Raw genomic sequence first — 11,169 nt, forward strand, 5'->3', positions numbered from 1 at the left:
AACCCTGCTTAGCTATCTACTAACAACACTCAGGCTTACCCCCGATCCACTAACTAATAACAAAACTCGGGCTTACCCCTGACCCTCTAATCGAATACAACCCTCGGGCTTACCTCTGATCCACTAACCAACAACACAATCCTTGGTACCCAGACCAACTTGCACTCTATTGTTCCCAACCACTGATAACCAGATACCTAGGAAACTATAATTCCACACTGTAGGGTTTTGAGCATTGTAACACTCCTAAGGTGTACATGCAACCCTAGAAACCTTGGATCTATGTTTTACTATGATACATGCAAATTTTTTTTCCATGGTTTATATCCTATCTACCATACATGGGGAACTTTTAACCATAAAAGTAAGCAAGAAAACATACCCTTGTAGTAGATTGGATTCCTTGAAAACCTTGTGAGCCTAGCACCTCAAGTGTGATGCCTCAAATGTCTCACACAACACCAAATGCACTTGGAATAACTTAGAGAGAAATGAAGAACAGTTAGAAATCGGCTAGCCTCACTTGTCTTGCTTAGTGGCCGATTTTGGTGAAGAACATGATGCTTATATAGTGTGTTACAATTAGGGTTACACCATGTAAATCCTAATTTTCATGACCTTTCATTTCCATGACACATGGGTTCTATAAACACCATGGAGCATCCTATGGGTTTTAGCCCAACTTGATAATCCATGGAGCATTAGCCCACTATACAAGTATGGATGATTTACACAATCAACCCATATATTTAATTAGTCTCCTTTTGATCACTTAATTAATTCCAAATTAATTCTTGATCAATACTAATTAAATAATACTATTAATATATTAGAACTTATAATATATTAATAAACCTTAAGTGTTATTTCTCTCATTTTAGTCTATCCAAATGCATGATGCCATGCAACCCAAATGGACCATGCTAATCGGGTCAAGTACATTCGAGAAATAGTTATGAACTTAGACACCTAATCCAACACACACATCATCCATAAACTCCATCACACATGCAATTGAGAGCAAAGATAATTAACCCATTCATAATGCGAAATCAATTAGAATAAATAGGTCAATTCTATTCAATTGATCATCCAATATTACAGATGAACTTTGAAACATAAATCAGTCCACTGCTCCTATGGGTATAATAATGGTACATCCAAGAATTTCACATTACGTCCAAATCCCGTATAACCTGAGACGTACCTCCACTTGACAAACCACTCGAAACCTTCACAATGAACTCCATGTCTCGAGATTCCATAACTCAATCCCAACCTGGATCATACTCTTCTATCACGTACACCTCCTTTCACAGTACAGGCGGCTACCAAAACAAAATTTAGTCGAAAACATGGATGCACACAACCAGAGAATGAGATAGGTGGTTGCACTCTTGTTCCAATTTAAGGACTACAAACAAATTAAAAACCATGCTAATAACTCAAAACAAGTGATCTCATGCTATCTTATTTAAACTACACATGTCCCCATGGGAAACACATGACCAACCCTAGCTCTATTGCACTTCTTCTTCCTCACAACCCTTACCCATTGGGTTTGGTACCAGTAGATCTAACCAAAATGAACCTCAACCATTAATAGAAACATTCTCATGAATGGTTGGAGATTAAGATCATACACCTTGATTAAAATTGCACAGATCCCGTCAATACACAAAAAAATAGATAAAACCTACAGATCCATCAAAAATGTTGTCAAAACCTTGCCCTGCCGACGCGACATGCCAAAATTAGGTTCTACCCAGATCCTAAGTCGTACCTAAAAAACCAACAATGCTGTCCCAACATCCCAACTTTCAAAGAACCTTTACTATTGATGAAGAATGAAAAGTCCAACGATCGAGAGTGCATTGACAACCTGTCCATTAATCCAATACATTATTGCACAAAGCCCATGAGGGACTAATCATACCCACTCTCAAACTGATTGACTGACTAGCTACAACCCATCCTAGGCTATAGATATCAATCTATATAACAAGCTGACAAAATCCCTCAACACTCGATACCCAACTTAAGAGACCAAAATGCCTCTTGACCTATTCCTAGACGTTTCCGAAAGGAATCACTGGCTACAACGAGCTCATTGACCAACTACTTCTTGCTGCGAGACAACTCATGTATATCCCGAACACATACATCCGGTGGCCACTTGCTCTACACCCCTAACTTGACCAAATATTGAATCGAAATCTCACATACCCATAACGCAGATCCTTATGAACCATTCTTTCGACACCACAAACTCGAATAGATTGATGATCCTCCAAGAAGAATACCTAGTTCTCCCCTACTTAGGGTTCTAACTACCACCCCTGGTGTTGCAACCAAACCATATCTCAAACCGGCTCAACCAGGTACAAACCATCCCTGACTCTTGGAATGTATAACACATGCAAGATGATCTTCCAGATAAGGATCAAGAAAACCTTAAAAGATTCTGAATCTCAGATGAAGAACTCAAACATTTATAATTATAACCACTTCTAACATTAAGAACCCCACATATATACACAAGTAATAATTCTGATAGTCCATTCATAGCACCGATTTCTATCCCGAAAAAATGGATTACCACTACCTCGCCCCTAAACCCCTAACCATCAATTCATCGTAAGGATCATCTACATATACAAGAGGCATAACTCTCATAGTCGGGATACATTAGAGACAACAAGATTTGTCACTCCCGTTTCACTTCCATCAACCAACACCTAACCTGCCCATATCCAAGGAAAACTGACCCCAGATCTCACCTGAAGGCAGCTATACCACATGAATCCTCTTGTGCATTTCCACATTACCATACTGCTGCCAAAAACCGCAACCATATATCCTTGTGATGGGTCTGTACCTCAACTCTAAAGATCACATGTATACTCTCTCTTTCCTCTGAACATAACAAGCTAGAAAAACATAACCTCCACCATAGATAGTGGCATTCCTCTCCATCTGTCAACCACTCGGCCTCCTGCTACAATCCTTGAGCCGATCATAATAATCGCTTTCATCTTGAGTCCCGTGACTCAATTGGCATTACCTTGAGCAAGGATTTTGAGACCTCAAAATCAACTAACTCCCCTAGGTTTGCACCATTCAAACCCAAAATGAAATGGCCACTAAGGCCCAAACAATCACCAACCCCATTCTCATGCCCGAAAAACTATAACCAAAAGATCGACAGATATGGAAACATTTCCACGAACTATGGTACCATGCTACCTATCCTCAACCAGCTTCTTAGAATCCTCATGACTTGCCTTGATTCGAGTATGGATCATGTACTTCTAGTAGTACGGGCCCAATACTATATTCCACACATGTCCATACTTTCCTCTAGAGGCAATCTCGAGTCCTCTAAGTCACCTACTCATAATAATACTCCCAATACCTGCTAAACAACGTATCACCCACACTAAATCACTTCTTAGGATCTATTAGGATCCCTACCTCACCCTGCCATCAACTGCTAAAGAACCCTTATTAATTTTAGGTAACCACTTCATGAATACAATTACATGCAATAAAACATAAATAATCTTTCAACTAAAAGACCCAACCCTACAATGGTTAGACTCAGATGAGAGTTACACAATAGGGCTGAATCCATCATTCTAAAATTATTTAACCTTTGCAGCATGTAACTTAACATATTCATTTCATAGTTATCTCACATTAATATGAGTCCCACAAAGCACAAAGCAAGCTACTTTCGAGCAGTGAAACTGACTGGCACTAAGAGACCATAAGACCAAGAAGATTCTTACATGTAATCCTGGACCACTATGCCCAAACATCAAGGATATACCTGAAGGTTTTTGAGCATTCTAACACTCCTAAGGTGTGCATGCAACCCTAGAAACCTTGGATCTATGTTTTCTTTATTACATGCAAACTTTCATTTTTCCAAGGTTTCATCCTAACTAGCATACTATGAAGTATATGTAATACAAAAATCTAGTAGAATGACATACCTTTTCTTGTAGCTTGATTCCTTAAGAACTTAAGAGCCTAGCACCCCAAGTGTGATGCCTTAAATGCTTCACACAACACCACCAACAAATGGAAGAACTTGAGAGAAGTGTACTTGCACACAAAATTCGGCTAGCCCTCTTTCCTTTCACTTAGGTGCCAATTTTGGTAGCCTTAGGGTCTCTTACATAGTGTGGCAAACTAGGGTACCATGTAAAACCTAATGACTTTCCATATCCCTCATGCTCCATGGGTTAAAACCTCCATGGGTCACCACATGGGTTTAGCCCAACATAAAGAGCTATGGATCATAAGCCCACTTTATAAGAATGAATGATTTACCAAATCAACCCCTTATAATTAATTAGTCTCTTTTGATCACAAAATTAATTCCAAACTAATTCTTGATCAATACTTATTAAATAATACGATTTCATATTAATATATTAGAACTTATAATATATTAATAAATCATAAATATGCTCTTCTCAAAAGTCCATCCTTTAGATTTTTTTGGTGTCATGCAACCCAAATGGACCATGCTGCTCTCGGGTCAAGTACATACCAATTATAGTTATGGGCTTAGACACTAAATCCAACAATACTTACATCCCGCATCTACTCTCCTAATAGTAGCTAATCATTCCTGACATTGGCCTGCTATAAATTGTACCCACTCATGAAAATTCCACCAATCCTGCAGCCAATCATGTATGCTAATCATACATAATGTTGGATCCCATAGACAGTCGAATACTTGATTCCTCCCTAAGCCCATTATCAGACAAGAACAGGAAATAAGGTTAAATTAAATATTCTCAGGCTATAAAATCTTAGTTATGTACAACTATGATGCATACACTAAGAAACGACAGTAATGATGCCAATTTCATCTAGCATATAAGAGATTCACATAGGCTATTAGGCATCATTCCTCAGGTAATTCTATCACACAATTCCTGAAGACCCTTATCCTATAACTAGCAAGCAGTCCTATCACAATCATCACAAACAAATAATAGTGTGGCTATCTTAAGGTACACTTTCTTGCTCCCGTTGATTGTACACATCTCATCCTTCTTTAGTTACCCTTGAAAACAATTTGGAAAAAAATTATGAAAAAAAAAATTGAAACAATTTTGAAAACTTTTACAAATCCTTGGATTGAGATTGGATTCACACAAATGCTCATCCAATTCACTCAAACCATGACTCTGATACTAACTTGAAACATCCAAAAAATCACGGAAAAAATTTCCTTTTTCAAAAACAACCCAAAACCATAAATGTTTACAAACATAGTTTCTAAAGTGTCAATAGTCACAAACCAAAGCATTCTAAAATCAAATCTCATAAAAACTAAAGGATGTTCACGATCAAGCCTTCGCTTTTCCCCAATCATCTGAAGTACTTGAAAACATGAAACCAAATTGTAAGCATGAAGCTTAATGAGCCCCCCCTACAATACCACTATATAAAAATATAACAGCATGCATATTGGGTCCACAACTAACAGAATGGATTACCACTGAGCCTACAACATGATTCTAGCTTGCTCCCTGGCCCATAGCTCATGTCTGGCTTGCTCTCGAGCCCACAACATAAGTTTGGATTGCCTTACTGGCCTACAACTTATGTCTGGTTTGCTCCTAAGCCCACAACATAAGTTTGGCTTGCCTTATTGGCCCACAACTTATGTATGGCTTGCTCCCAAGTTTATTGGCTTCTGAACAAAGCAGTAACGCCTCAACCTAACCATAATATGTCAACATATACATAACAGATAACATATAATAGTAACATATAATCATATAACTAGTCAACAGACTAAGATGAAAGTCTACAAATCACTATCGCATACAACATCCTATATACCAGGACTCAGTACTAACATATAAATATGTCATACAAACATCCTCTAAACCAGGATACATAACTCAGTGGGCTGACATTGGTGCCTTCGACCCATAAGTACAGTAAGCGAAAACTCACTTAAATCAAACTATGAAACACTACAATATGATCCCTTTTTCTACACTGCTTGAACCCGTGAATCATTGACACCGGAACCAAATAAAATCTTAATCAATAGCCCACAATCCTCATGTTTGACCAAAAGTCAAACTTGGTCAAAAGTCAATGGTCAATGGAAGTCAATGAAAGTCAAAGTTCAAGATTTGATGTGTACGCCCAGCGTACGCGATTCAAGTCCAATACACCAAGCGTACTCCTAGGTACGCCCAACGTACACAGGCTGATCCCAACATTCCATTAAGCACTTTATCTCTTAAGACCTTTTGTCTAAAGCTCTGACCTAGAATCAAAACATTGATTTAAGTCATAAATTTTCCACCTTTATGACTTCCCATGGCTAGAAAAGGTACAAAAGGTAAAACTCTAACTTATTAATCCATTAAGACATCATATCTCTTCTATGAAAGGGATAAAAGGACCAAGATCACATTTTTATGGTTCCTAATAGCTCCATAATGGATAAAATTTTCCAACTTTATCCGTTAGAATGGTCCAAGCAACCAAGATCTAGTCTTTTAAGTTTCAAAGGGACCAAAAGTGCATCTTTTTGACTTAATCCATTAACTCCAAGTTTCCAACCTTCAGATCTGAATCAAAATGATATTTAGATGGATAAAGTTTCCAACTTTATCAATAACATGGTCAAAAATTTTGAATATATAAAATTTATGCACAAAAGTGACCAAAAGCTCATAACATCCAAAACTAGCTAGATCTAACAAATGCATCATCTAGATTCAAGCTTTATACCTCTAGAAGAAAGATCAAGGTGAACAAGGTCTGGATCTACAAGCTCCAATGCAACCATCACTTCTCCAATGAGCTCCTTCTTTTCCAAGATGCACTAAGAACACTCCAAAGAAATTAAAAACACCTTCTTTTTGCTCACAAGGCTCAAACTAGGGTTAGGGTTTCAAGGAAGGACGTTGAAGGGGTGGAGGCTGAGAATGGAAAGGGTTTAGGGGAGTTAAGGAGCTTAAATAGTGCTCGAAACCCTCAAATTAGTGTTTGGCATCTGACAGCATACGCCCAACGTACTAGGTTGGGCCTCCGCGATTGGTCTTGTCTAGTACGCCCAGTGTACACTCCCGTACACCTAACGTACGTGTATTAACCCAAAACCGTTCAAACTTCAAACAGTCATAAGTTCTTCGTTTCAACTCCAATTTTGACGATCTGTATATCCATGAAAAGGTGTTGAGGAGCCCCATAATATTATCTAAATATTTTGGACTAAAAACTTGTCGAACAAAAATCCATATTTCATGCAAGAACCCAACCTATGACTTTTCCTTTTTTTACCTTTCGGCTTAAAACATCATTCGAGGGTTAAATCTCTTAATTATCGTTACCTCATTCCACAAGGACTAAACTTTGCATCTTTGAGGACCAAAGCCTGACACAGTCGACTTCCGGCCCACGACTCAAAAATGGAAGGAAACATGATGTTATAGTTACCCTCCTGGGGCATTTTACTCACCAAGATCTATGTGCACTCAATGTAGATAAGTGCCTTTGATATCACTCTTCATCAATATCGATTCGTCTCATTTTTAATGTTGTGTCATGGGGTTATTTTTCCGAGAAGACTACATCTTTTACTTACTAGATTTTATGATCACCTACTTACATCATTACATATTGTTGTCCTCACTTATCATACATACCTTCTGTTATCAAAATATTATGAATCCTAGATCGAACCATATTATTGAATCATTAAGATATAAAAAAATACATAAAATTTTCCAATTGATCATTTGTGTCATCTTCTTGATACAAAATTTTGGACGACAAAGTAGAAATCCTGTGTGATGATTTTCCTCAACAAAGACTCTTAATATTTTTCAAACAATGTATGATGATGGAGATCAAAGATTGTGCAAGAGATGGGTGTGTCTTTATATGTTGGGACCATCCACAATTTATACCCAGAGTTTCCACTAAATTCTAATAATAATGTCAGTGTATGACTATTAACCTTGAATTGAATAACATATTATAACAACATAAACATGTAACACCCACCTTAATTATTAGTAAATTATAATTATTATATATATTATAACTTTCTAACAATCTCCCATTTGAATGTGATATGCTTCATAAAATATTACAAAATTTTTAGGCACACTTCCTATACATTTTCATTTTATTCTCTTTAAAAATTTTGGTTCGTCTTGTGTATAAGTATCGAACCAACACGATTTTGATCATATATTAAAAGGATGACTTAACCACCATGATCACCATACCTGAACACTTAATGACATAGATCAAATGTGTATGAAAATGACATATAACATAATGTTCATTTTACAGTTGGTCCAAATGTAGTATCAAGTGATGTTCGTTCTTTCATAAATATTACAATGTCTTGAATTGAGGACACTGATAAATATATCATCGACTTTATTCTGCATAAATTGACAACAAAAATACTTGATATAAAACACATAGTACACAAATACTCCCACTAAGCTACAATATTATCTATAATAATGCCCATATTAGCAACATGCTCATGAAACACATTATCCATTAAACCTTTATTTAGTGGATTTGCTAGCACTAAATCACTTCCTATGTGTTATACCAAACTTTGTCCGCCCTGAAATCTCTTGTTGGTGTTGATAAAATTCTATTTTGTCAAGCTACCTTTGTGAAGGTAGCTAAATTTTTGTATAATAAATCTTCAATGGTTGCTGAATGCCATCTACAACTTATAATTTAGTAACAAAACCGCATTTTGTAATTAGATACATCAAGACAAGTTATAAGTATCTGTTTAACATACCTCCATACACTTAGACTCCTTTAACCACCATAGTAAGATGTGGAGTGTATGTTGTCTTAATATCCAACAAAACCGATTCAGAGAAATTAAGGACCTCTAAAATCTCAGATTTATTAGTGAGCACATAATCTTTGTTTGTTTTTTATAACACATCATATGTTTTGTCACATTTGAGTGATACATACATAAATCGTTCTATAATTGCAATCTTGGGACAATATAAGCTTTAATATACATAAGATTCCTCAATATCAAAGCATACTTGACCTTTTGTATTCCAAGATCATTTTGGGGCACTAATTTAGATTACATGTATCTCCTTTAGAAATGACGTATCGTTTAGTTCAATATCCTTCATGTCAGCTATACCTAAATTCTTCATCGATATAGTTTTTATGTGACAATATAAGAATAATTTGAGAGTGTTCACTCATTATCTTGATTAAATATTTCGAGTAAGCCTATATTGTTACTTGCAAGAAGAATTTCATCGACATATAATACCGGAAAATATACTTACTCCCACTGAACTTATGATATACACTTATAATACCTGAAAAATATACTTACTCCCACTGAACTTATGATATACACTTATAATACTGAAAAAATATACTTACTCCCACTAAACATATGATATAAACTTGAACATAAGCCTATTTGAGATCGTGTGTCATTTTTGTAACTTAAAACCATATACATTGGATATCATGATACAATGTTTTATGGTTAAAATATATAAAACTTTTCCTTAATGCTTAATTAGTCTTCACATCCATATGATGTAGCTCTAGTTCATAATGATCTATAAGTGCCATTACCATTCTAAAAGTGTCTTTTGAGAATACTGGAAAAAAAGTCTCTTTATTGAATCATCTTCCTTTAAGCAAATGTGATTCTCATGTTCATGGTGACAATTATATAATGATTTGAAATCATATTTTTTCCTATCCTTAATAGATCTCTTTGGTGGCACTTATTGAGGGTGTTGATGTTGCTTTATAGTTGGTTCTTGAAAAAGAATCTCAATGTTGTCTTGAATTGTTATAGGTATAAAACCTTTGTGCACATATTCTTCTTCAAAGACAACAACCCAAATGTTTTCTTCTCCTCCAAACTCAACATCCTCAAGGATTATTGATTTTATTGCTTCAAAAATGATATATGTGTAGGACTATAAATTTTTTAACCCTAATAACATACAAGATATCCAACAAAGTTACACATATAGTTATTGAAACCTCTCTTCATGTAGCTTATAAGACATAGGCTCAGTTGGAAAATCTCATATATAAGCTCTTAACGATTAGTAGTTTATTAGGCTAAATCTTGTATGGAGTTTTGGTAATTGCTTTATCTGGCACCTTATCATAGATATAATCTAATGTCTTGAAAATTTATCCCTAAAGTGACTCTGGAATGGAAGAGTGGTTAATCATACTTTATACCATATCTTTTAAGAGTATTGTTTCGTCGTTTTCCTATATCATTCTTGGTAGGTTTTCCTAACTTGATGTATTGCAGAACAAATCCATACTTGTTGAGAAAGCGTAATAGACATTGTTTTCATGATCTAGCATATTGTATGTAGTATTCACCACCATAATTAGACATGCCAACATAAGTTATCTTTTTGTATAAGGTTTATCCCATTCATCATATATATGTTATGCACTTGGCTAGACATGTTTGATGTGGTATAAGAAATATTGAAACGTCCCAAAAATAAGACCATTTTCATTTTTAGATTAGTAAAACTACAAATCATATCATTGTTATAAAACCAAAGTTATCAAAATGTATCGATACATCATCAATATCAGAGTAAATCAAAAAATGCATAAACGAGTGGTTTGTGCCATGTAATAATCCCGAGCTCCTCCCTTTGAAACCAGAAGAACCTGAAACATAAACTAAAAACTGTAAACACGAAGCTTAGTGAGTTCCTCAAAATACCAAATACCATACATAACATACATATATTGGCCCCCACCCAAATGAGTGTAACGGGCACCGCCCTAACTTGCATAATGGGCCCTGCCCACTGAGTATAACGGGCCCCGTCCAATAAGTATAATGGGCCCCGCCCTAATTCGCATAGCTGGCCCCACCCACATATAGTTCATATAAGCATAACATGTAATAGCATACAAAATAACCATCTGGCCCCACCGAGTAAGCATACATGCATACACATATACTAGTGTCACACAAACGAGTATTCTAACATAACAGATTATGGGTTGGCATTGGTGCCTTCGACCCACTAAACACAATGAGGAAACTCACCCCAATTCGTTGATAACCAAATAACAGCTCAGACCGCTGAACCAGATACCCTA

This window comes from Lactuca sativa, chromosome 6 (genome assembly GCF_002870075.4).
Source record: "Lactuca sativa cultivar Salinas chromosome 6, Lsat_Salinas_v11, whole genome shotgun sequence".
Taxonomy (NCBI): Eukaryota; Viridiplantae; Streptophyta; class Magnoliopsida; order Asterales; family Asteraceae; genus Lactuca; species Lactuca sativa.